General features: G+C 44.4%; 1 protein-coding gene and 1 long non-coding RNA gene across 4 annotated transcripts in view; one reads left to right on the forward strand and one right to left on the reverse strand.

Moving 5' to 3' along the window:
• The window catches only part of LOC119379527 (RCC1 and BTB domain-containing protein 1), a 151,590-nt gene that overhangs the window by 111,176 nt on the left and 12,569 nt on the right, over positions 1 to 27,845 (reverse strand). The gene's annotated exons all lie outside the window — the stretch shown is intronic.
• LOC119379528 (uncharacterized) lies at positions 1,826 to 27,618 on the forward strand. Of its 2 annotated transcripts, none has more exons than XR_007414948.1 (3): positions 1,826 to 2,050; positions 5,533 to 9,040; positions 27,334 to 27,618. It is a non-coding gene; the product is annotated as an uncharacterized LOC119379528 (long non-coding RNA). The 2 variants fall into 2 exon arrangements; XR_005181229.2 differs by having other exon boundaries at positions 6,368 to 9,040.

Below are 27,845 nucleotides of genomic sequence, written 5' to 3' on the forward strand. Positions count from 1 at the left end.
GCCAGATTTGAAAAACAAGCAAGATAGTATGTTAATTGCCACTCGCCATGCATCAGGGGCGTAGCCAGGGCGGGGGTTGAGGGGGTTCAACCCTCCCCCCCCGAAATTTTTCAGTTTTGCTTGCGTATATAGGGACGCACACATACAAACGCACGCACGAACATACATAAAGTATGGTTGAACCCCCCCCCCCCCCCGAAAAAAATTTCTGGCTACGCCCCTGCCATGCATACTATAGCAATAAACCCTTAATTCAATTGTGAATGGTGGCTTTGGTCCTTGGCGTACCATCAACAGTGCGATTAATATGATCTACCAGAACGCCAGTAGATCTGTATAAAAATGCATGTGTTTGAATGGAAATGTGTCTATTATTTGTCATTTTTTAGTATTTCTTCTGATTCAGTGTCTTCACTTATTGTGTGAACAATATGTGTTGAGTATTCATGTGCTTTTGTGAACTTTTTAAATTTATGCTATGCTAAGTATGCTATTGAAAATATTTAGCGTCTCTTTGTGAGTATTTTTCTAGCATCTATTGGGCTGTTTTAGGAGACATGCTTTTTGCCGCACACGCTGATAAGTACAAAATGGGGCAAGGCCCTCTTCAATCTATTTCAGCTTTTTTCCATCTGTTTTCACTTTGAAAAAAAAAAAAAATGAAAGTGATTGATACGCATGGCTTTTGTGGAGTACGTAAGGTCATTGTGCTGCCCCACCAAATAAACTTTTCACTTATTTCCGCGAACGATTGTTGTCTACATTTTTCCACGCCTTCATTACAAATTCATTTTTCTAAGTACAGGAGTGCGGACAAATAGTTCTGTAGAAAAGAGTGCATATGAACCTTTTAGGCATATTATAGTGTCAGCAGAATTGCTAACTGAATTTTGCACTCAACTGATAGCGGTGTTTGCATGCAATTTCTTACACAAATATAATTTCCAGCATGTGAGGGGTCTTCAAGAAGCAAAATCTGATTGCATGGTCTACCCTTACTTTCGGTCTTTTATTTCTTGGGCATGATTAGGATAGGTATTTCCTGCTGTGCACTCCCACACATTTTCTTGCACTTTTCAGGAGAATATATCAACTGAGAGCGCGTAAGGTGCTTATAAGTTTGTAGTAATATTGTTTTATTTAGTGAGAGTATGACCTCACTAAAGAGACTACCGAGTACAAACGCTAGCATGAAAATATTAGTCACTTTTATCTAAAGGCAATCGATGTCAGTGCACGTTAAAGAACCCCAGGTGGTCGAAATTTCCGCAGTCCTCCACTACGGCGTGCTTCATAATCAGAAAGTGGTTCTGGCACGTAAAACCCCATAAATTAATTAATTATCTAAACGCAATAAAACTGCGAGATCTTTTTTTTTAAGCGAGAGCTCGCTACTGCAATACAAAACTGGCGGTTTACAGCATATATTGCATCCGGCGCCCGCTGATGACGCGCTCATGTTTAGCGATACTTCATGCGCCAGAACAACGGCCAAAGCAAGAATATGCTCACGCAAAAGAAAAAAAGCAACGAAAATGGCTATGTACAGGGGTTGCACAAGAGTAGTTTGTGCTTGAAGCGCTGGCAAACTAACCTTCGCGCTGAGGGCAGCAACGCGTCGCTTACATTGCAGGTGGTGGTGGCGCCATCTACCAGGTGAGACATAAAGTGCGTCAGTGCACGGCCTCCAGTCAGCCCACTACCCCTTTCTAGAACACTTTACTGGGGCTATGCATTTTGGCCAGCCTAATTGTGTCGGGCGGCGGCGAGTCTCCGTATTTTCGTATCAGCGGAAACACAACGACCGCCTCTGTGCCAGCTGTGCTGCTGGTGCTGCTGCGCAGTGCTGGGACGACCTGGTACGACGCGAGTCCCGCAACCATAGCAAACGCCTTACGATGAATCGGATACTCGTGACGAGACAGCAAGGGCTTCGCGAGACGCTGTGCGCACACTTCTCGCTGCCGAAAGCCGTCTCGTTCAGGACGCATTGAAGCGGACACAGCCAGCAGCGAAGAACAACACGACGGTCATTGCTCTACTCCACTCGGTAAGTTTTTGTTGCTGCTCAGCATGAAGCTATAAAAAGCGCGTTTCTGATACTACTGTCAGTATATCTAAGGCTACGAACGTTGCTCGGGCAGCAAGCGCATCTTCCACTAGCTAGCGACGATGCATGCGTGCGACCATAAAAGCCTGCGCGCAAACTTTATCGTGCCGCCGCTTCCAAATCTGCGAAGATAAAAGAAAAGCACGCAGCCCTAAAGCACTGCCTTTAGTGGAATAAATTTAAGAGGACAGAATTGAACTTAATTGGCAGCTCTTCGAGGATATGCTTTTTTTTTTTTTTCATGGCTTCACCGCAATACGGCTCTGTGTTCCGCGGTGAAGGCAAGTGAGACTCGCACTTATCCGCACTCGTTTGTGGTTTCACCTTTCTTTCCTCCCGCTGTATATTGTGTGATCAGGAAATATTGTGCAACCCTCCTCTATGAAATTGTCGAGTGCACTCAATAGGCTCTACTCTCCATGATGTCTACACTTTGACGTTTCATCACAATAAAAATACGTATTAGGGCAAGGCTTACTCGAATCACTTCCGCCACTGTAGTAACCAATATACCCATGCAAAATAAAAAAAAATACATACGAGATAACAGTTTATGAACATGAAAAGTGTCCCATGAAGTAAGAACAAGCAAAAAAGATTTTTGGTAATTATTGGTATATCACAAGCATAAACATGTTTATATATATATATATATATATATATATACACACAGACATTAATGCTTGTTGAAGCAAGGTAAATAACTTGTAAATGTGTGCAGAGCAAACATGACAGAAAATTCTGTAGTGCTGTGAAGTTTGGAAGACAACCGGAAAGGCGCAACCGCACTCTGGCAAAGTCTGATAACTGGTGTACGAATATTCGAGTTTCGAATTCGATTTGACTTTCGAATAGCAAGTATTCAACGTTTTGAATAATTCAACACGACGAATATCTAAGACGCGACAAAGGCCAATAGTGCAATTAGATTAGGGTGGGATGGCAAAAAGTAACAATAACGTCGCTAAACTTCATTAAATTTTCACCTGCCGTTAAAACCTTCATCGATATGCTGGTTCAAAAGTGAGTGCATGCTCATTTTAAGAACGATTATACCGTTTCCATGGCTCATGGTCAGGGAACATTCTGTGAGACCCGAATTGCTGGCACTCAAAAATAACCAGCACACTGAGCTCAGATCTTATAGTCAAGAGGTTCACAAATACTTCAATGAGCCCCTAATTACAGGAAAGGATGATACTTTAGCTGACTGCAAAGAGCACGAAGCTGCACTTTATCAAGGTATCGCCATAATCGCTTTGCGATACCTTCCCAACCCTGCTACTGAGGTGCCCAGTAAGTGCACGTTTTCAACTGCAGGAAACACTGTAACATCAGGGCAAGAAAGCCTGAAGCCAGGTCATGTGAAACTGCTTGTGTCATGACAATTCGTAGTCTTTTGGTAGTAGTCACTCACCACGTTATGTGCTCGAAGACATGAGCAGATTTTATTTCGTTGTTCTTTCTTTCAATTTCAAGTAAAGCTTTCTGTATTCGATATTTGACATTTTCAGCCACTATTCGGCACTGTTAGGTTCAAAATGAAATTTCACTATTTGCGCACTCCTACTGAAACAAGAGACCTCAGAGAAACTCGCCATCAAGACAAAGGAAGCAGAGAGTACAGCAAAGGGATGGGAAGGGAAGTGAGGGAGAGGAGTGATGTGAAGGTGAGGTGGTGGGAGAGGGTACAGCATAGCCGTGTATAGTACAGTGTATAAAGGGGATGGGAAAGGGAAGTGTCGTGTCGCTTGTGTCGTGTTCTCTCTTTGTCTCCGTCAGTGCGTGCTGTCCGGTAACGAGGGAAGTGACGTGGGGGGTGAGAAGGCGGGAAAGGAAAGGGAGAGTTTAGCATAGTTTAGTGAAGGTGAGTGGAGGAGGAAGATGAGTTGGAGGTTGCAGACAAGGCCACCATGTAGCTCCACTGTTTCCGAAGCCATCGCAACACTGATGCGTAGCTGCCCCAATCTTTTTTTTGAAGACACGGGGAAGGTAAATTTCTTTTATTATTGAAATTTGGTCTTTCTCTTTTTTTTTTTGCTTTTGTGAAATAAGGCCTTCCTTAATAATGTCCAGTGCCCCACACATTTTACTGCATTTTGATTGAGCCAAAACCACAATGTTTTCGAGACCAGCTGACGAGCAGCCGCGCCCTCTTAGGTCGTGTAGAAGCTGAGCTTTCTGCCTCAAACGAATTTTTCAAAAACCAAAACTGGGTAGTTTCTCTGAGCTTAGCAGGTTTTAAAAAAATCACTTTAGCTACCTAAAGGCACATGGTGCAGTTTTCTTAACACTCGCAGCATTTACCGAGTCCACTTGCCTGGTAGTGCGAGACGTGGTTCTGCGCACGTATCTTGAGTTTAGTTGTACCTTTGTTGATTTTGTTGCAGTGGGAAAAGATATGCTCGTGTTGACAAAACCACCGTTTGGAGAGCGTAGTATAATTGGAAATCGACACGGTTCAGCTACTAACAGAATGAGACCGGGAGCACTCGTGCAAGTAAGCTAAAAACGGTGTCGCCACAAGGACAAAATGTTACCTGTAGTGACAATGGCTATCCTTTGATTGATGTGGAGCTCATACAAACCGTGATTACGAGTATCTGTCTCTGCACAGAATGCGGAGGAACGATCGCACTCGTAGACAACACAATGGATTATGTTCTTTGGAATGGAAACCCTCAGAACGCCCACCTTTGAAACCATTCTAACTTTGAAAAAGGCCAGCATGGCCTGAGTAAATGTTCTGAAGGCCGTTCACACATCAAGCCGCAACATTGTGATATGGTTGGGTGAGATTGACCACCGTCGATAGTATGTTGCCAAAAGAGAGACAGAAGATGACAGAACAAGCTAGGGAACCAAGAAAACAAGAAGCAAAAGGTTTATTCATGTGATCACTAATATGGCTCATGGCTATTAAATTGCTAAGTACACATTCTTTTTGAAAAATTATGAAATAAACTTGCTTTTTGTCTTTAAGTCTCTATATCTCAAGAATCAATTGTGTGCCTCATTATCACAACAACTTTAAAGGACAGAAGGCTGATTTTTTAACAGAATAAAGTGAACACCAGTACAAAGCTGCTGAGCTAGAATGTTGTACATATGCAAATAGCTTTCATTTTTTGGCAGCTTTATTAAAAAATAACAAAAAAATATTGCCTTGCTTAAAAATTTGCAAAAATGTCAACACTTGAAATGCAATTGTAATTCTAGCTGCATTACAAGAGATGCTCATAAATGAAATTAATCAAATGAATGCTTTACATATACTCTAAAATTCTGAGCAAGCACGGTGAAAGATAATTGGACAATGTGGAGGGGGGTCCTCGTTTGATCGCAGACCAAAATTCGATGTGGTGGTGGAGAAGAACACCCATCTGTGCTTCTAATGAAAAGCTTTATTCAATACCCCGCAGGGGCGCCTGCGCAAGCAGGCGTTTGGTGAATGGCGTCACTACGGACCCGAGCCAACAGGGGGGTTTCGACCCCCTCCCACGCCTCGCCATGCTTGGCTTTGCTGTGTCCGAGGAAAAGGGGATCCTGGGTGTTGAGCCGACGCCGGGTGATTGGACCTGTAAGGCCCCCCGGCAGAGGCAACACACCCCTTTGGCCCCAGCTTCACGTAGACGGCACCCCTGGGCTGACCCACCCAGAGAAAATCGGCAGTTGTCTTTTCCTATCTCTCTCTGTCTCCACATTCTCGTCTTTCTCTCTCACTTTTGATCTTTCCTGTCCTCTTCTCTCTTCAATTTACTTCCGTGTTTCATGGTGGCAAGGGTTAACCTGGTGTGAATATCCAACCATGAATAGTTAGATGAGGTTATAGTAACAGCATACGGCTGGCATCGTGCAGGCTTGTTGACAAGTCCAGCCGTGTCCCCTTGTTGGGCTCCATGGTGGGCGGTTGGCGCTGTTGCCGAACACTTTCATCTTTTTATGGCTTCTTAAGCATCCACTATTTTTGATCAGTCTCGGAAAAGAGGCCACACCTAGGCAACTTTTCATTTCAACACACAATCCAAAGTATCCTTCCAAAAGTACCATGTCATCCACAGCGAAGGCACATCAGTACGAAAGCTATCTCCATTTTTGGTGGCCAAGTGCCTGAAAGAAAGAAATTGGACCCAAGTACAAAGTTTCGAAAATGTCAAGCGGTCACCTGCTCCTAGAGCTAGCCGAAAAAGAACAAGTATCAAAGCTCTCCGAACTCGCTCGCATTGGTGACACTACCGTAACAATTTCTGTCCACAGATCCCTTAACACCAGCAGGGGAGGAATATCTGAAGAAGATTTCTTAGGCCTAAGTGACAAGAAGCTCCTCGAGGGGTTTCAGGATCAAGACGTCATAAAGGTACAGAGAATCGTCATCCGCCGCAACGATCAGGAAGTCCCCACAAAACACGTCGTACTTTCCTTTGGAACGAGCGAAATGCCCACCTCCCTCGAGGCAGACTACGTGAAAATAAACATCAGGCCCTATATTCCTAATCCTAGACGGTGTTTTAAATGCCAAAGATTCGGTCACGCATCCCACTCATGCAGGGGAAAAGAAACATGCGCAAAATGCAGTGAAAACGACTACACAGCCATAAACTGCGCATCATTGCCACTTTGTGTGAACTGTAAGGGGGATCACCCAGCATACTCCCGCTCATGCCCATCCTGGAAAAAAGAAAAAGAAGTAATTGCTCTGACCGTCAAAAAAAGATCTCGTTTTATGAAGCGCGGAAACGGTTGTTGTACCTTTTCCGCAAAAGTTACACTGATGTGACGCAGTCGGGGGCACCATCACAGAGGCCTCAGACATCCTCCGGGTCCACACAGAGTGGTCCAGTTGTGACTCCTTCCGCCCCCGTCATGGAAGCAGCGTCTGCTGCTCCATCCACCTCAAAGGGCCCTCAGACTCCGGTCTCCCTGGGCCCTAAAATCACTCGAATGCCAAGGCCCGAGATCCACGTCTCAGCGCCGAACTCTCGATCTTCCAGCGCCTCTGACAGGGCGATGGAGATCGACTGAAAACTTTAGTGTCATCGACACCGAAGGACATGCGCTCCCTGGAGCGCGCCAACTGGACAAGGTCCCAATAACCACGCAAAGCAAGCGATAATCATAATGATTATCGCATTTGTCTGTAGTTTGTTCTTAGTAATGCTAATAATATGTGTATGTGGTTTGTACGTGTGTGTCAGGTAGCGCAGTTATCCCTTTTGTCTTAATAATGTCACCTATCATCTTTTAATTTAATCGAACAATCCCCACAGGTATATTTGCTTAATTTTATTCCATCATGGCTTTTATCATACATTGGAACTGTAGAGGACTAATGCATAATTTAGGTGACTCAAAGGACATCATCAATAAGTTCTCACCAGTGGCTTTCTGCCTCCAAGAGACAAACCTAGGTGCAAAACATGCTCAATTTCTCAAGGGCTATACAGTTGCCCGAAAGGGCCGTGAACGCTGTAGCCGTCTGTCAGGAGGAGTAGCTATTGTTTTCCAGGGTGGCACTCCTACCCGAGATGTCCAACTCAGTACATCTTTCGAGGCCATAGCAGTCACCATTTTATCGTACAAAACTATTACCATTTGTACACTTTATATCCCACCCCACACCCATTTTACCACTAAAAACCTAGAAAATCTAGTAGAACTGTTACCAAAGCCATTTGTTTTGGTAGGGGATTTTAATGCTCATTTTACTCTTTGGGGTAGTGACAAAGCTGATCAAAGAGGGCAGGTCGTTGAAGATTTTGTCTTGTCAAACGATATCTGCCTTTAAAACACAGGTGCTTTGACCTACTTTTCAGCAACCTCACGCACTTTTAGTTGTTTAGATCTTGCTTTGTGCTCACCATGTCTTTTTAACGATCTTAAATGGGAGGTCCTCGACACGTCATATGGTAGTGATCACCAACCTGCCATCATCAAACTCATGTCATCCCACCAAACTTTATCTAGCAGGCCACGCTGGTGGAAATTGAAGCTCGCGAACTGGCCGCTTTTTACAGAAAATGCAAAGCTTGAAGAAGTTTTCTCATTGGAACTTTCTGTTGAGGAAGTTAACAAAAAGTTCATCGAAATTATAATCTCAGCGGCAGAAAAGGCGATACCGCAGTCATCCGGCATTGTGCGCATTAAACTAAATCCTTGGTGGACAAGCGAGTGCACAGAGGCAAAAAACCAACAAAATAAGTCCTGGGGAATGCTATGAAGATACCCCACCTACACCAACATCATAAGCTTCAAACAGGCAAAAGCCAAAGCACGATTTATTCATAGGCAGGCGGAAAAGGATTCATGGCAAAAATATATATCATCAATTAATAGTTCGGTCACACCAAAATGTATCTGGGACCAGGTGAGGAAGTTTAGAGGAGAAGACTCATCGTACACAATACCACTTCTTACAAGTCCAGACACAAACAACACTACAAGACCAGGCCAACCTATTAGGCGAACACTTTTACGAGGTATCATCTTCAGGGAATTACACAAACGCTTTCCTCAAATACAAAGAAACGTCTGAAAGACACAGACTGCCGACACAGACTGGGGGCGTGGAACTGGTGCGGATATGACTGCACCGCTTACGCTTACGCTGTTCTTTCTGCAAGTACTGCTCCGATCAACCATAAGCAAACCAGTTTTCCAACTACAGCCTGATGACTTATCAGCTCAGTTTTTGCCGGACGGTGAACCTTTGTTCAACTGCTCGACATGGGAATCAAGCGACATTGACCAAAACGACGGAAATCAACGAGTGCGCCTCGCAGCTGAAATTGGCCGCTGCCGGTCAACCAACCGTGGACTGATCGCACAGACGACTGCAGCCTACAAATAGCACGGATCTTCACTCGGCGCTTGGGGCATTGAACCGGTGCAGATATGACTGCACTGCTTACGCTTACGCTGTTATTTCTGCAGGTTAGTAAGCACTCTTATCGTGGTTACTTAGTATATTCCCTGCCGGTTCCACCCCCAGTGGCATTTTCAAGTGTCTCTAGTCATTCGCTACGCGATGTTCGTCTGTACCGAAAACGACGTCATTTTGTGCTCTTTCGCCGCATTGCATTCTATTTGCTTTTGTTGCTTTTGCGTGGGGACGTAGAATTAAACCCGGGTCCTTCCGACATACTCCTGCAACAGCTCCTAAGTGGTCAGCAGGAGATAAAAGACAAACTTAGTGCCATTGAGAAGTCACAAGCTGAAACCAAATCAGCAATGGCTAGCCTTACTTGCACGCATAACGAAACTAGAATCGACCATAGGTAAGATGGACGAAATAAAAAGTTCAGTTTTACAGTGTAAAAAAACCTGTGAAAATCAGGATACGAGAATGCACTCTTTTGAACAAAAAGTGGATGATATTGAAAACCGTAGCAGGCGGTGTAATTTAATCTTTTTTGGTATTGAGGACACAGACAAGAGTGAATCATATGACATAGTTAAAAAGAAATTGCTAGAGATATGTTCTTCCACTGTGACATGCGATAATATTACAATCGAAAGGGCACATCGCTCAGGCAAGTTCACTGGAAACCGACCTCGACCAGTTAACGCTAGTTTTGCTTTATTCAAAGATAAGCAAGCTGTTTTGTCAAATGCGAAAAAACTAAAGGGCTCCAAGATAAGCATATCGGAAGATTTTTCTGCTGCTGTTAGGCTAAAAAGAAAGCGTTTACTGGAATACAGTAAGGCAAATAAAAAGGAAAATGATAAAATATGCCTTAAATTCGACTCCCTGTACTTAAACGGTGTCAGGTATATATTTGGGTCTTTGTAAGAAGGTTGTGCAGCGTGGCACGATGAGCAGGATTTGTTACATAAAACAAGTCAAAAAATACTGTGCGTGTAACACATGTGTGGTGTATTGCATCCCTTTAAGTTGTGACAAGTTTTACCTTGGACAGTCGGGTCGATGTGTCAATGTTAGGTTGAGGGAGCATGAAAATCTTCTACCCACAGGCACGGGTGGTAACTTGCCGCTGCACTGCAAGTTGTGTGGTTGTTCGCCTCTGTTTGATAAGGTGACAATTTTAGGTAAAGCTAAGACGCAACGAGAACGGAAGATTATTGAGGCATTCCATATCTGGAAACTTGGTCCAGACAAATGCGTTAGTGCAGCTTCGGTTTATCTTACCAGGAAGGAATTTTTGTTTCTAGCACAGAGGTGATCTGCTTAGATTAGCTGTTTGTGCTTTTTGGGTTTGGTTTGATTGGTTTTTGTTTGTCAGTTGCGCATGCGTCGTACGGTCTGGGGGGGGGAAGATTTTTCCGAAATAAACGCCAGTTGTTAGTGCCACATCTCTGTGCTCTGTCTTTGTTTTCTGCCGCTCTGCTTTTTCCGTTTTTCGACGTTCTGTGGCTTCTTTTGTAGTTAACTAAGTATGTACCAACTTGCCCAACAAGCAACTCTCCTGAATATATATTTGATGAATCGCTAGACCAAGTAAGGCGTGCTGACTGACTACGGTCAACAAATAGGTCACTGCTTTCAGTATTGTTTGTGAACTGTCGGAGCATTAGGAATAAAACGGACAAGTTTGCTGCCCTTCTAGACATGACTCAGCCTTCTGTGGTGCTGGGAACAGAATCCTGGCTTGATGGAACCATTAGCGATACAGAAATCTTTCCTGAAAAATATATTTCTTATCGGAGGGATCGTAAATGTCGTGGAGGTGGTGTCTAATAGATGAAGCGATTAACTCTAGGGTACTGTAAATGGAAGTTAGCCACAGCCAGGCTGTCTGGGCTCTGATTACTTTCAAACGGCAAAACTGTCTCTCTGTGTTCGTTTTATCGTCCACCAAGTAGTACAGCTAATGTTTTGTATGAACTAATCAATGCGGTTGAAACTGTCAAAACGGACTACGTGATAATAGGAGGCGACTTTAACCTCCCAGAGGTCAATTGGGCTCATCACGGGCCCACATCGAGCGGGCAGAGTGAATTAACCAGAGCGATTATTGAACTATGCGGCACTTATGACTTAACATAGATGGTCTTGCAGCCAACCCGGGGAAACATTATATTAGATCTCATGCTCACAAACACCCCCACAGCTGTGAAGTCTTCTCTGGTACTTCCAGGCATTAGTGATCATGCTGTTGTTCACTGCGAGTTAAATTTACAGTATGCAAAAATCGCAAATTGCACTAGACGACGGATCTGTAGTTATCAGAAAGCCCGTAAAAGTGATATTGAAAGTTCTTTGGATGCATATTACGATGTTTTTGAAACTTTAGCGGAAACCAAAAATGGGGGCAGATGAATTATGGAACATATTTAAGCTAAAACTTCTCGAATTACGCGACCGATATGTGCCGTCATGGATAATGACGCCACGGCGCAGCAGATCTAAGCCGTGGTGCACAAAGGAATTGCGTAGCTTAGCCAGAAAACGAGCAACCGCTTACACTGCATACAGAAAAACACCTTCATCGCACTTGCGCAAAAGACTTGAGGTAATAACCAAGCACATGAAAAGTGTGTTAAGCATACAGAAAAAGAAGTTCTTCGGGTCTTTTGGAATAGGAATACAAAGAAGTCCTAAAAAAAACTCTGGCAGCTAGTCAAACTGAACGGCAAAGATAGTGTCTATTCCTCCACTTGAACTAGACGGAAACTTACTTCATAGTGACATTACAAAAGCCACACATCTTAACCAATATTTTAGCTCTGTCTTTGCTGGCCGCTCAAACGGCGGTGCCATTTCAGCACAAACCTCTGTGAGTGGAGAGCAAATGGAAGATATTGTTTTTGATCAGCGGAGCATCTAGAAATTGTTAGAGAAATTATGTGCCTCAAAGGCCGCTGGTCCGGACGGCCTACAATCTGTTTACTTTCTATGTGCACACGTTCTGTATCAAAATACTTGTTTGTTATCTTCTCAAAGTCACTGAGTGAAAGTGTCTTGCCGGATGATTGGAAACTTGCTTATGTTGTGCCAGTGCACAAGTCTGGCCCGCGTAGCATTGCGTCCAACTACCGGCCGATCTCACTCACTTGCATCAGCTGTGAAATTCTAAAACACATCCTCTTTACAAACATTATGAATCGCCTGAAAAAATTACTCCTTATTATCGCCTCAGCAACATGGATTTCGACCTGGGTTTTCTTGTGTTACACAGTTGACTGAATTCACACATGATTTGGCTAGTGCACTGGATAACGGGTATACTGTTGACTGTTTGTACTTGGATTTCCGTAAAGCGTTTGATTTAGTATCTCACTCATTACTGATTCAGAAGTCCTGGTACAACATAAACTCTACTGTTATTGAATGGATCAAAGCATATTTGAACTTCAGACGGCAGATCAGTCAGACTGCGTATTATACAGAGTATTATACAGAGTTTTAAATGGAATGCAGTCCGATCAAGTGGATGTTACTTCAGGTGTGCCCCAAGGGTCAGTGCTGGGGCGGCTTTTTTTTCTTATGTACATGAATGACATCTGTTGTGGTATTTCGTCCAGACTCCGAATGTTCGCAGATGACTGTGTATTATACAGAGTTATTCATACCGTAGATGATCACACTGTGCTACAGAACGATTTGGATTTGATTAGCACCTGGTGTAATATTTGACACTTGCGACGCACTGTTTTAACACGAAGACACACGAAAAACAAGAGGTAGTACACAGGCGAGCGCAAATTTAGTACAACCGCTGAAGGGGCGACAGGTCCGGAACAAAGAAGCCCGATGTACTTGAAATAACAGCTAGAAGGGCCATGGTAGGGGCTAGTTGGTTGTACATATTTGACACTTGCGACGCGCTGTCTTCGTGTTAAAACAGCGCGTCGCAAGTGTCAAATATGTACAATCAACTAGCCCCTACCATGGCCCTTCTAGCTGGTGTAATGCCTGGCGCATGGACATAAACGTGAAAAAATCTGTTTATATGTGCTTCACTAGAAAAAAGTGCTGTAATGATTTTAGTTACACTATTAATGCAGAAAAACTGGCAAAAGTGTTCGACCATAACTATCTTGGTGTTTATTTTACAGCAGAATTATCCTGGCGTCGCCATATTGAGTATGTCACGTGCAAGGCTTCAAGTGTTCTAGGTTTTCTTAGAATAAATGCAAGAAATTTACCTATTGCCGCAAAAGAGCTCTTGTATAAAGCCAATGTTAGACCAATACATGAATACGCTTGTTGCGTTTGGGACCCTTGGCAGCAAGTAGACATTCAAAGGATTGAAAGAATTCAAAATTTAGCTGTGAGATTTGTTCATGCTGATTATACCCGCCACTTTAGCGTGACCAGTGCAAAGGAAAGCCTTGGATGGGAGTCACTGCAGCAGCGTAGGCAATACATAAGGTTAAAATTTTTTCACAGTATATTCCATAACAACACTGGTATTAACCGGGATTTTTACATGCACAATCCTGATTACGTCTAACCCCGTCTTGATCATGCCTACAAGATAAAGGAGATAAGATGTAGGACGAACTATTTCCTGATGGCGTTTTTTCCCCAGAACAATTCACGAGTGGAACAAACTGCCTCACGACATTGCCACTGTTATCTCCCCTGAAGTATTTGCTTCCTCTTTACAGAGCTCGTATCGTAAATAGTCCTCGTGATCCCCTGAGGGGTATTTGCTAGGGGTGTGCGAATAGTGAAATTTTACCTCGAATCGAATAGTGCCAAATAGTGGCCAAAAATATCGAATATCGAATCGAATATCGAATACTAAAGATTTTATTCAAAATTTAAAGAAAGAACAGAGAAATTAAATTCTGCTCATGTCCTCGAGCACACACAGCGGTCAGTGACTGTTACCGCAAGGGTACAAATTGTCATGCAGAAACACAAGTTGCTCCACATGACCTGGCTTCAGGCTCTCTCGCCGCGATGTCACGGTGTTTCCCGCAGTCGAAAACATGCGCTCACTTGGCACCTCCATAGCAGGGATGGGTAGGTATCGCAAAGCAATCTTGGCGATTCCTGGATACAGTGAAGCTCCATGCACTTTCCAATATTTCAGAGGGTCATTCTTCCTTGGGATCAGCGGCTCAGTGAAATATTTTTGAACTTCTTGACTATAAGGTGTGAGCTCATTGTGCTGGTTCTTTTCTGACGCCAGCTGTTCGACAGTCTCCCAGACTGTTCCCTTCTTTGCTTGCGGCATGACTTGTCGATGGCTTCGGATTTTGAAAGTGCTGCGATGGAGAGTTCATGCGAGCGTGTCGAGCAGTAATTTCGGCTACCAGCAGCTCAGCAGCCTGTCACTGACTGCATGAATTTGTGCAGAAAATAGATTTAAACCTCGGATCGCATAGTGTTGCGAGCATCAGTTCCTTTCGTTCTGTATAAAGAGGGAACCGTGATTCCAAGCTCTTCAACAAGTTCTTAGCAAACAAAGCTGCTTCGTTTTCAATGCCTTTTAAGGACCTGTTCTGTCCTGTAAAGAAATGGCACAATAGATGATCCATACTTCTGGCCGCTAAGATCTGTAGTCGCATCTGCACTAAGCTTGCAGCAACATTCCACTCACTTGGGGACAGGCAGCTCACACTTGTTTCTGATGTTGCTATTTCGAGTGAGACAGCGTCTCTTAGCTGCACCAAGCGGCTCAGCATTGCGTGTTGATGTGATCGGGGGTCTGCCCATAGGACCGGGGAGCAGCCTGGCCTCAGGGGGAAGTCGAGTTCAGGAGCCGGACTTGATAACAGTAACGTTTATTTTACATGTCGTTTTGGTAGCGTGCCGTAGCGACGCTGCGTCGCGTCGACGTAGCCTCGACGTGGCCTGTCGAAGCCTTGTCGTAGAATAGCCTCCTCGAGCGTCTCGACGCTCGCGTTATAACGCCTGGGCCTTCCCAGGATTCCCTGCTGGAGGAAACAATCAAGTCCAAGACAGTCCAATCAAAGATGTTGTCTTCATCTCCGCCCACTAAGTAAGCACCGCCTCCTTCGCACTCCGGGAAAGACAGAAGCGGCGCACCTGGACGACGGACAGTCCCGGGAGGCGAACAAGACACAAAAGACACTATACACACAAGGAACAGTTCCCGGCGTGGCACATTCCCGAAAACAGGCTGCGTTGTCAGGTGTGCCGTCAGGTGCAGTCGTTCCTTGACTTGATAGCGCCGTCGGTGCAGCGGACGGCCAGCTCCCAGTCAGGTCACAAAGCCACAAAGGAACCATACACACAATGAACGGGTCACTGCAGCGTACATTCCTGACGACGGGCCGTGATGCCAGGTGTGTTGACAGCTGCAAACCTCTCCTTGCCTCGATGTGTCGCCTCATCTGGTGCGTTTCGGGGAACGTTGAGGTCGAAGAAAGCAGGGCTGACGCCGCCATACCATTCTGACGATCCAGCGGCGCCAAGCCGTGAAGTCCGATCATAACAGTGTTCACTATTCCAGCGCGTGTCCACATCTTGAGTGAGACCTATACTTGGCAGCTCCATGCGCTTCTGGCAGTCCTTGAGCCGGCGAGTTGCCTGAGCGCTGTGTTTATAGTGCCCCACTAATGCTCGTGCCTTCTTGCACAGTGATGAAACCACCGGCGTTTCTTCTTTTGCGTCCTTTATTGCCAGTTGCAACGTGTGTCCCAGGCACTGAAGTGGGATCCATTCCATCTGACGCACGGCGGCACGGATATTCCGACCATTGTCTGTCACCACATACACAGGCACAGTGCTGCAGTCATGGGCACGTTACCAGTTAAAAGTAAGTGTTACAGTTACAGTTACCTAAGCCAAAAAAGTAACCCTGTCACAGTTACAGTGTTTCCGAAAGTAACTTGTTACAGTTACAGTTACTGTGCAAAAGTAACGTCGTTACTTTTCCGTTACTGTTTAAAATAATAGATCACAAATCAAATTATAGAATTTATTTAATAAGGGTTGCACGTCGTAAAACCCTAGACGAAGGAAACATAAAAGGGGGCCCAACACCAGCAATCACTTTGAACGCCTCTTACTTGAAGTGGAAAACGTGGTTGATGTACTGGAACGACGGCAGTATTGGCCTCGAGGAGTTACGGAGTCGCCCTCTATCGGACGCGCCTCGATTGCGTGCTAGGCAGGATACCGCCGGCGCGCTCCCCATAGGTTTTGCTGTCGTCGCTCTACAAAAACACCTCGCGGAAGCCCTCCAGGGCATTTCTGTAAGTACTTTCGAAATGAACTGTGTTCTTTACTGTCAAAATAATCATTTTCGACGAACTGAAAGCACAAGATAGTCTACAGTCGCTGTCTCTTTGTAGAAAACCGAGCACCCGCTTCACGCTGTCACCGCGTTGGAGACCCCTGAACCGGCTTCTTGCGTGAAAGGTAGTCACTCGCTGAGTGCAAACTATGTGAAATATCTCGTTAAAGTAGACTGCCTGTATAACCAAACGGAGCGTAACAGAAAGAAGCCTCAAGCCAGCGATCGCACGGGTTCGCGACGACTGACGGTGCCTCTGTATGTATGAGCGTCTGCATGTATGTTCGTACTGATGGTTTCGCTTTTGCTACGAGCGCGTTTTGGCACCGCGCTGTGAACTTTAGGCCGCAAAATATGAGAATTTGTGAGTAAACAAACAACTACTGTTGCGCGGACGTTATCAGAGTAGTTCAAAAACAATTTCCTTACAACTGCGGCTACGGTGCGCATGGCAAATTTGTGATCTGCCGTCCCGAAGATTCAGTGGCTTTTTTTCTTTATCGGTCTAAATTCGGGTACGTTTCAATGTCATTTGACAAGTTGTCTCGCACTGCGTATTGATCGGTCTTCTCAGCGGGCAAATGCCGCTGCTTCTGTTTCTTTATTCAGCGAATTCGTTTCGTTTGGTGCTCACACAAAACGTGAGCAAATGCGACGCCTTTTTTTAATGCTCCTTAATTATCCTTCCGTTTGCATTCCAGTGAACTTGCCGCTCTCTGTCATCAACAAATTCATAGACCAAAGCTTCACCACTTCGTGATTGCTGGTGGGAGGAGAACCAGTCTACGAGTCCGAGCATGTAGTAGCATGCGACGCCTAGGAAAAGAAATAAAATACAGTAACGTTTGCCGGACTTGTTCTGCAAACGTCGGCTGTGAACTAGGACCCACATGAACTTGAAATAGCGGTGAATAAAATAGAAGGTATTGCAGCAACCAGCAGCCGCAAAACAGGGTAGTAATTATTTGGCGTGTACCCCAGCAATTTTGGCAGCAGTGTCGTGTCTAACGCCAACAGGGTGGCATCTTTCCCACGTAAATAAATGAGGCTCCAAGAAAATACATAGGGTTGGCCGGTGGGCCGATCACGGAGGCAATACAAAATTTATGTAGCTTATGAAGCAATGCATGCCTCATCAAATGGGAAGGTTGCCCGTCGGCGTCCCGCGTCGGCGGCGTCAACACGAGTGATGCAATCGTCACGTGATGGTGTCACCATATGACGTCATCATGACGTCACAGATCGCCAAAATATGTAGCGTCATTATGACGTCACATAATATGATGTCACATGATGAAGTGTTCACACGTCATGTTCGCTTTGCATTGCCTCCGTGATCGGTGCAGAACGCTTTTGGAGGGGGGCGCGGGAGAATCAGTACATCGACTGACAAAAAGAAGATGGCTTTCGCCTTCTAGTCATCTTTAACGAATGCATAAGGGACCCTGTGCGTTTTAATTCAACGTATCTAAACAATGACTTGCCCATCTGCAGCCGATTTTGTGGACGCTGAGCACGGGGCCGACGATCAAAAGGTCGCATTGGAGGGTTCTGAGATCGCATCGCACGTGGTAAAAGGTAGCGCTTTTACCATCCTGTGGCAGATAAGCATCATTTGCCGGCGAGAAGCGCGCGCGAGCCATCGTCTCAGTGCGCGCTGTCGGCTACTCACAGAACATCGCAGGCCCGACGCAGTAACAAAAGTCTTCGTCGCGGAAGTGCTTGTTGCACACAAGACTCGTAGCGGATGGCTACTTGCCGGTTCCTAGCTTTACAACCCAGGCTTCACGATGTTTCTTGTCCCGCGGTTACCAGTGCAGGCTGACACTGGGCTCCTTTGCGTCAGCGCAGCACTGCGGCACCGAGCGGTAGAGCCCCATGTTCGTCGCCTTCGGAGGCAGCCACTCTATTACAATGGTTTCAATTGAGGAGAAAATGAGAGAAAACTTCCGAATTTGAACAGACCGCAGCGCATGTGGGACTTGAAACTCGTTTTCAAAGCACGCGGCAGTGCGCCACAAGCAGCCGACGCGGCCGCTGAGACCACGTGATCCTGCCAAGCACGTCACGCCGACGGTGGCGCCGGCGTTTCCAGTGGTGGGCCTCGAGGCCAATAAACTATACCCAGAAGTGCATGCGAAGAGCAGCGGGGAGTGCATCACGAGTGGTTACGACGTCCATTGTGTCTGCTCCATATGTTTAAGGCGTGTCAGACTCTGTTCGGAGAGCTTCCGGTCCGCTGGCCATACAAACCGTTTTTAAGTCCCGTTATTATACATTGAAACATGACAACGTGTGTTCACGAAATCCTAAGACTGCACACCTGCGGATGATCATGGCGGTATTTAAAGTGCGATGCGGGGATCGGCGAAACGGGCAGGAAATGATCAACGAGGCCTAAAGAACTCAAGCGGAATGTCGCTAAAGCAACCCATGCAACGCGTTCTAAGACCGAGCTTGTTGAGCACTGCTGGATGACAGGTCATAGCTTTGACCTAAACAATGCGACGACGCCGGTTTGTGAACGAAGGTGGGGGAAAAGCAACTCCTGGAATCGTGGTTCATTCGCCGCGGCTTGCACAAACAGCCGCGGCCCCCCACTGGACATTTACAAGGACATCTGTGACTAGTGGACTGGTTGACCTCGGCTCATTTCTTTTTCTTTTTTAGGATGCCACCTGCATTGGGGGTGAAACGTCTGTCATTTTGTTAATAATTGTTGCATTAAGTCGGAGTAAACATTTTACAACCAGTTACAAAGAAGTTTTACAATATCGCTTCGCTAGTTCACGGAATTTCTGGCCTTAGCCGTTTCGCGTTGTGCTGTTTTCTAGCCACCTGTCAAACACGATTAGCTCGGAGCCTCAGACGAGGGAGACTATAAACATGGTGTCCTAATGCTCCTCCACCTGTACACCAAGAACATAGCTAGATGCTCAAGTGACGAAAAGGATATATATGCTGAAAAAAAAAACGGACGCGAACTTAGCAGGCTGTTCAGTTGAACCACGATTGATTTACATGTTGCGTTAATGACAGACCTCCAACCTCGGTCTTCTGCAGGGAAGATAATACACTTAGTCACCTGAGGGGAGCCCTATTCTGGAATGTTGAGGGGTGGAGAGGATATATGGTAAAGAAGAAAGTTCGAAAAAGTGTTGCTGTTGGATAATTTTTCATAAAGACAGAAGTAACTGTAACGGTATTTTCCGTTACAGTTACTGCGAAAAAAGTAACAGTGTTACAGTTACAAGTTCCTCTAACTTAAAAGTAACTAGTTACAGTTACAAGTTACTGAAAAAAGTAACTAGTTACCGGTAACGCGTTACTAGTAACTAGTTACTGCCCAAGACTGCAGTGCCGAGGTCAAGAGACCACTCCTTGACGATTTCGGTCAAGCAGGCTTGAATATTCACAGCTGTGTGGCTTTCTTGCAGGTGACAACACGCCAGGGTGAAGGCCTTGACTGCGAAATCTTGGGTCATATAGTGGCAGGTCAAGGAGATGTATCCTTGATTTGCCCTGGATGTGCACATGTCGGTTGTGAATGCGAGCGACTCTAATCCTTTTGTTATGTCCAACGCGATTTGTGTCTTGAGTGAGTCGACTGTGCGTCAGTACAGCTCAGGAATTACTGTTCTTGAAAACGTAGTTCTGTGCGGGATCTTGTACTGAGGCTGGAGGTGGCGGATCAAGTCCTGAAATCCTTTATTCTCCACGAACTCGTACGGCTGGAGGTCTTGAGCGATCATGCGCGCAATGAAAATCGTTGTTTCCTTTTTCGCGCTTTCGGACAGCGCACCTTTCACTTTAGTCAGATCCAGCAATGTTTGCTGGCTTTTCTCCTTAGGCTTCGGTTTTTCCTTAGTCAACTTCTGGAGTTCCAAATACTGCATGTGATGCTTGCTCCTCAGATGATTCACGAGCGGGCTTGTAGTGCTTGACGGTGTCCTCAGAGTCGAACCGCACTTCTTGCAAATGGCAGAGCACGGAGTTGCCTTGTCGAAAAAATTCGAAATGAAACTTTTTTTGCCACGGCAATCCATGTTGCAGAACGCGGCACATAAATGCTTGATGACTAAAGGTGTGCTGCTGACAGCTGCAGTCACAAACGAGCGCTTAACCGCACACAAGCTACTGCCTTCAAACGACAGCGCGTTAGCACGACGCCAACGGTTGTCTCGACAGAACGTGCGCATCGAAAAAAAAAAAAAAACAATTACCAAAAGGTGCCGAGAGCACGCCCCCTCACCCTCTCCGGAGCTGAGGAGAAACAAACATTTTATAACGTGAGAATGGCAGACTGGGCTTGTTGGTTTAACATATTTCAAGTTTTAAGGCGCGAATAAGACACGGACGAAGAATAGGAACACACACAGGCGCTCCGTGTGTGTGTTCCTATTCTTCGTCCGTGTCTTATTCGCGCCTTAAAACTTGAAAAACATTTTATAAGAACAGCAAACTGAGGTTCTCGTGGCTAGAGCCCCTTTTTCAGGGCCCCACTGGCTCGAGCAACTCGCTTGGCCTGGTAGCCGCCGAGACAGCTAACTCCCGCGCAATGTCTGGAAAGATCCAGAAATCAACTCAGCTACCACGGGCGCGTCTGCCCGTCGACGCCGGCCAGACGAATGTGCGAGGAGGTACTCGCCCTTTCCACAAGCCTTCACTGTGCTGTGAGCAGATCGGTCATATTGATTCCTGAACCCAGGTGCAACCCAATATAAGCGCACGGCGACGGTTGTGCAGACAGGGTGTGAAGGAAGATTTAGATTTGTGTAAAAGTGTTTTACGGCGCTTGCAGCATACGCGACCGAACTACGCAAGAAGTCCGTGTCTTCGTTTCGGAAGTGAAGTTCTGAATGGCTTGACAGTTTTCTCATGTTTTTTTGACGTGTGGAAATTGCATAATCTCCTTTACTATAAACATGCACTCGCTTTTGAGCCAGGATACCAGCGAAAGTTTTAACCGAAGGCCTACTGTAACGACGTTAGCATTAGTTTTAGGCACACCACCCTAACCAAGTTGCACCATTGGCCTTTGTCGCGTTTTAGATATTCGTCCTGTCGAATCATTCGAAACTTCGAATACTAGCTATTCAAAAATCTAATCGAATTATTCGATTAGGTATTATTCGATTCGAATTCGAAACTCGAATATTCGCACACCCCTAGTATTTGCTTGTGTATTTTTAGTACTAAAAATGTTTTGCTTTTCTTTTGTCCATTTGGCTACTTGCTGCTGTACATTTATTCAATTACCTGCTTTTGGTTGGCTATGTTTTTATTGTACTCCCCTCCCACTGTAATGCCGAAAGGCGCTGTGGGTATTGTAATAAATAAATAAATATAAGTGCCTCAAAGGAATTCTATAACCATGATCTCACATAAGAAGAATTAAACAGGGTACTTTCTGCTGGTAAAAAAACAGCAACAGGGCCTGACCATGTGCACTACACAATGCTGGCGCACCTATCCCAGGCATTGGCGGAGGCACTTCTCCAATTTTTCAATAAAATATGGGAATCTGGTTAATGCCTGAAGATTGGAAAAATGCAATAGTTATACCTTTCCTCAAATCTAGTAAACCCCCAACATCCCCGAGTAGCTACAGGCCCATTGCATTAACAAGTCTCGCAAAAACATACAAAAGTATTATATACATAACTTACCTTCATTCTTGAAACAAGACACCTTATAGACTCACACCAGCGTGGATACAAAAAGGGCTGTTCAACAACTGACCATTTCGTGAAACTGGAACACGAAATACGAGATGCATTCTACACAAACAGCACTGTCTCGCGGTATTCTTTGACTTAGAGAAAGCATACGATACAACTTGGCGATATGGAATTCTCTGAGACTTGGGGATTCGCGGAAGAATGTTGAACTGCTTATGTGATTTCCTGTCAAATAGAACATTTCAAGTACGTCTTGGCACAGTACTGTCACGAATATTTGTCCAAGAAAATGGTGTACCACAAGGGTGCATTCTGAGCACAACTCTCTTCATAGTTAAAATGAACTCCATTAACATGGTCATACCACACACAGTTATGCACTCCTTCTACGTTGACGATCTACAAATCGCCTGTTGTGCCTCGAACCAATCATCCTGTGAGAGGCAACTCCACTTTACCATCAATAAGCCGACGTAATGGGCTGACCACAATGGTTTTCGATTTTCCACACATAAAACTACCGCTGTTCTCTTTGCGCAAAAACGAGGACTATTCCCTGACCCTGTTCTTAAACTAAACAACATCGAAATGCCAGTAAAACAATATAAATTTCTAGGAATTACATTCGACCGAAAACTCAACTTTCTGGCAAACATAAACGCATTAAAAACTATCATAATTCATATGGCGTAGCGCACCACGACAGCAACAGAGAAGAGGGATGCACACACACACCGCTAACTTGCAACTAATGGTTTTATTTGCGATCACACATGCCTTTTATAGAATAAGAGCGGATCGATAAAATCGAGATAACAGCATGTCAAGATACAGCACAAAGCCTGCACGTGTACCACTAATCACAACAATCTGCACCCGCCAACGTCAAAGCGACGATTCCAGATACATCTTTTCTTTAGCTGACAAAGCTAAAGATGGCACACTCACACATTTTTCTTTCTTTTTGTTGATTTCGTAGGCTTCAGTTATTTCCCACGTGGTTCTGCTGCAGGCCCTATCGAGAATACGGGTATACTGAACCATTGGGGCGCAACCACACCTCTGACAGTGAATTCCCAAATGCCCAGATAGAGCTTTTTATACATTGTACTGGTGTTCCCTAAGTCTTTGGTTCACACACCTTCCAGTCTGGCCTATGTAATGCATTCACATGTCAAAGGGATACAAAGCACAATGCCTAGACTGCAATTGACAAATTTTTCCCGGTGCTTGATCATACAATCCCGCTTCCCACTACTCTCTGCATTTACCTTTTTGCACATCACTTGTAATCGTTCGGGAGCAGAAAAAACCACGTCCGCACCGGCCTTCCTCGCTATCCTTTGCAAATTATGCGAAATGGCGTGCATTTAGGGCACTACAGCAACCTTGGCTGCCTTAGTAGCGGCTGCCTGCTCCCCGGCGTTTGCCCTTCCCTTCCTGCTCACATTTTCGGTTACGGCGGTCAACAGGCGCATGGGATAACCAGAATCTATTAAACATTTAGCCTGGGCCCACAAGCTTGCATCAAGCTTGTGGTGACACGACTTCATTAGTGAATTTTGAAAACAGAAATTAATCACAGCACGCTTTACCAATTTTGAGTGAGCGGATGTAAACGGAAGAACCGGTTTATTTCCTCACGGTTCATGGCTCCAGCACACTACTGCCGGCGAAAAATACAGACCGAGGTTTAAAAATCTTATTGAAGTTGTCTTTAGCTATTTCATGCACCAGCACTAGGGGAGATAACTCTGTCGCGAACACGGTTAGAGTTTCTGAAACTACCGCATCAAAATTGTTACGTTCATTATTAGCATCAAATAGTCGTCTATGATCCTAAAAACAGCAACAACATCCGTCTGCTTCACACGCTCTTGAAGGCCTGGCTAGGTTAATGGACAAGACAAAAAAAGTGGATCTAGACATATTTTTCACGGCGAAAACGCATAAAATTGACTGCCCTTTCCGAGTGATCATTTCAGAGAATGAAAATGGCAAAAGTGCATTGCTTTGTTTCTACGTAAGTACTTGAAGTTGACTTCTCTTGACGATCCTTTTTTGGTGAAAAAGTCGGAACAGGTGCCAGATTTTTTCACAGGCAAGGAAAAAGCGAATCATTTAGCATTTTCAATCGATTTCAAAGATCTTTATTACACCCTTCCTCAGGTCGATTTGATGGCACGTGTGTCCGAAGGTATCGACAGAGTAGATGCGGTTCAATTCCAAAATGCTGCCACAAAGTGTATACCTAAACGAACTGAACTTAATCAAGCCACTTATCTTACGTTTTGAGGAGTACTGCCGCACATATGTCATCCCTGAAGAGGCACTAAATGTCGCAAAGAAACCACCAAGACTTGGCGCATCTCTGCGATTTGTCATAAAGCCATCTAAAGTAAAAATACACCCCATCAGAACACCTAATCCAGGAATTTCGTGCACTTCAGGATAAATATAGGGATTATGCCGAATTTTACACAGATGGCTCGAAAACAAGAAACCACGTGGGTATTGGGATTGTGACTGGAAAAAGTGCCCTTAGTGTGAGAGTACATATTATTTCCATTTTTACAGCCGAAGTTTACGGCTTATATGAAGCAGTTCGGAAAATCATTGCTGGTAAACACAAGAAAGCAATCATATACATGAACTCGTTAAGTGCACTGAAATCCCTGCATGTTAAATCCGAGTGTGAGCCATTAGTTGGCGACATTTTAAACATGGTGTTTTTAAATAGCATAGTAATTTCTATCCATTTCTTCTGGGTGCCAAGTCATGTTGGGATACCGGGAAACGAAAAACCAGATGAATGCACCTCTTTGGCAGCACACAAAGCACTCGCAAAAATAAAAATTCCCCTGAAAGACAGCCAAAGAACAATTCGTCAAACACTGTTAGCGAGATGGCAGCAACAGCGGGACTCGTGCAAAAATAAGCTCCATGCGGTAAAGCCTGTACTTGGAGAATGGAAGACCTGTCATCACCAAGAATGCTTTGTTGAGGTCATTTTATGCAGACTCCGAATTGGGCACACACACCTGACACACAACTTTCTACTCACAAAAGACGAACATCCAACATGTGAAAAAATGCCAACAACTGTTCACACTCATACACATTCTAATCTCATGCCCCGACATTGAAACGCAGAGACAAAAATGCTTCAGCAAATTATACAAACAACACATACCTCTACACCCTACTTTTCTTCTAGGAGATCATCCTCTAGTACCATTGTCTGATGTGCTAAACTTTCTTAAAGAATGTGGTTTTTTAAGTAAGCTCTAAAACTGCATCATATCACTGCCCATTATTTAACACCTTGTGACTGGCGCAGCATAGCCTCAGCTGCTTTTGCGCCATAAAAAACGAACTAACCAACTAAGCTTTATTCAATACGCATGCACTTACTATTTTTAATGAACCGGAGGGAACCCTCGTCTGAAATTTTGTACGTTATGACAATGAGGGAAAGATGTTCTTCAAATGTACCAACAATTTGTGACAACTTGCAATGCAACCTTGAGTCAACACACTGTAAAGGTACTAAGAAACTGTGCACATATCTAGAGACTCCCAAAACTAGGGTTCGTAGAATCCACTACTGCAGTAGTCTATAGTTGAGGACAGCTTGGAAAAAAAAAATGGTGAGGGTTGAGGGGGCTTGCTCATTCTTTGGCGCATATTTCAAGTCTCTCGAAAAGGGGAAGGGTGCGCTTGCTTAGGTAGGGGTGCTTGCTTGGTATTTTACGGTAGTAGTTTCCGAGGAAATTAGTCTTAAATGCACCTTAAGGAGGTATAGGGCCTACCCTGTGCCCTTATGTTTAAAAGCTTGTTATATGGGCCAGGTAGGAAAATTTTAAACACAAATATTTTACTATGTATAACTTGCAACCTACTCATATTCAAATCCTAAACTCATTATAAGTTTGCTTCAACTTCGCTTCACACCAAGAAAGAGACATTCCTGGTATAACAGCACAAAAGGCCACTGTCAAAAGGAGACTAGACGACACTAGCGCAAGTGATATTCGCACAAGCCTAGTTCTCGTTCGTAAAATTGTTGTGCAAAGTCGTTGGATCATAATAAAAATGCTCGTTTTTCCTTGTAATATGTTATATATTCAATTCTAACTACTTCAAATTATTCGACCAAATTGCTTTCCTTAGAACCTCACATTTACTGTTTGCCAATCACTAGACTTGGGAGTTCTTGCTTCTTCTGGCTGGGCTGGACAAGTGTGTGAAGAAGTGGCCGAAAATCCCATGCATGTTTTCTGACAGAGCAGACTGCTGCAGGCCTATGTGTTACATTTAAATGTTGAATGGGAGAACTGAAGGTTACCCAGCATACAAATCGTCAATTTTCATGCATATTGGGAATTCACTGTGAGCAGGACTGGACATTTCTAATCGATTTCCTGTATTCTTAGTGCAATGAAGCTATCTGTAATGTTCTGGTAAAATTGTTAAAGCGAAAGACTTTTACTTGAGGTGCTGCCTCACATTCTTGAAAGTCCTTGCATTTTGGCCTTCAAAACTTGCATAAGCTTTGAAAAACTGAATTACTCATAAGCGCTAGTTAAGCTAGAACTGGGTTATCTTCAATATACCTCATCCACCAGAATCTTCTGATGGTCTCGTCAAGCCTCGCCGATGCCCATGGGGTGTGGAAGAAACCAAATAATGCAAACAAAACAGTTTTTATTTCATTTGTGTATTTATTCACTTATTTATAAATAATAAAATCACCAAAGTTGGTTTTAATGGCTTTGGTGCAATAATGACATACATAGCAGTAACAACACACTATTAATGCAAATTGATCTCTTTTTTTGCTTGCAAATGGTGCTTTCATTGCTTATTGAGCCACCTTTGCTGCTTTTCAATGCACAAGCACTGTCAATCATTGCCACACACCTCCACATGGCAGTCCTCCATGCCCATGCAGCATTAGAAAAATGTGAGCCACGTTAACTGAATAGCGTACGCCCATAGTTGACATGTATCTCCATGTGCAGTGCCCAATAGATGTGCTGCTTCCTGAAAGTATACCTGGATAAGCTTAGTGATAGAAATCTGTGTCACCAAGAGCACAATTTCATTAGCAATGCATAGCGCTGTATGCATTTTTTTCTGGGGTCCTCTCTTTGGTGTGCTGCTTGTGTGCTTCTCTGTGTTTGTATTCAATTTTATGCCTTCTCTTTGACTTGTGTTATGGTGCTGACATATCTGGGATTCCTGATTGTTTCCATTTCCTCATTCTCCTTTGAAAATCTCTGAGAAACTCGAATAAAAAGTCACTAGAGGGCAAATCGCGGAACTCGGTACTTAAAAAACGTTTTGGTATCTCCTCCACTTACAGGCTGACCACCAAAACAGTGTGAATCTGGGTCCTTAGGAGCTTGAATGCCACCAGGTACCAATGCTCTGCTCGTTGTGGACAAGTACGACGAAGACAGCACCTGCCTTTGTGCAATACTTCTGAATGCTTCTTCATTGTGACTAATGCAAAACTGTTGTGCAATTTAACCTTTGTTTACTTCACTAAAATAATAAATGAGCCCAACAATTACAAGAGCAAGCCTGGAAGTGTGGAGACTTCATATTACTACTTTGACTAAAAAATAATAAAAATATAGTTTTTTAATGCAGGAAGTTCTTGCTTTGGTTTATTCCAAAACAAGCCAACTGCATCTCTTAAACGAATGTTGACACCTAAATCGGACTGTAACTTGATATGAAAAGGACTCCAGCATAAGTTTTTAGTGCTTGCAAGGAATGCCATAAGGATTCTTAACCGTTTGACACACTATGTACACAATTATGTACACCACTTGATTTTGCTATTTGTATCAACTAGGGGCTAAGAAACAT

This window comes from Rhipicephalus sanguineus, chromosome 1, assembly GCF_013339695.2.
Source record: "Rhipicephalus sanguineus isolate Rsan-2018 chromosome 1, BIME_Rsan_1.4, whole genome shotgun sequence".
Lineage (NCBI taxonomy): Eukaryota > Metazoa > Arthropoda > Arachnida > Ixodida > Ixodidae > Rhipicephalus > Rhipicephalus sanguineus.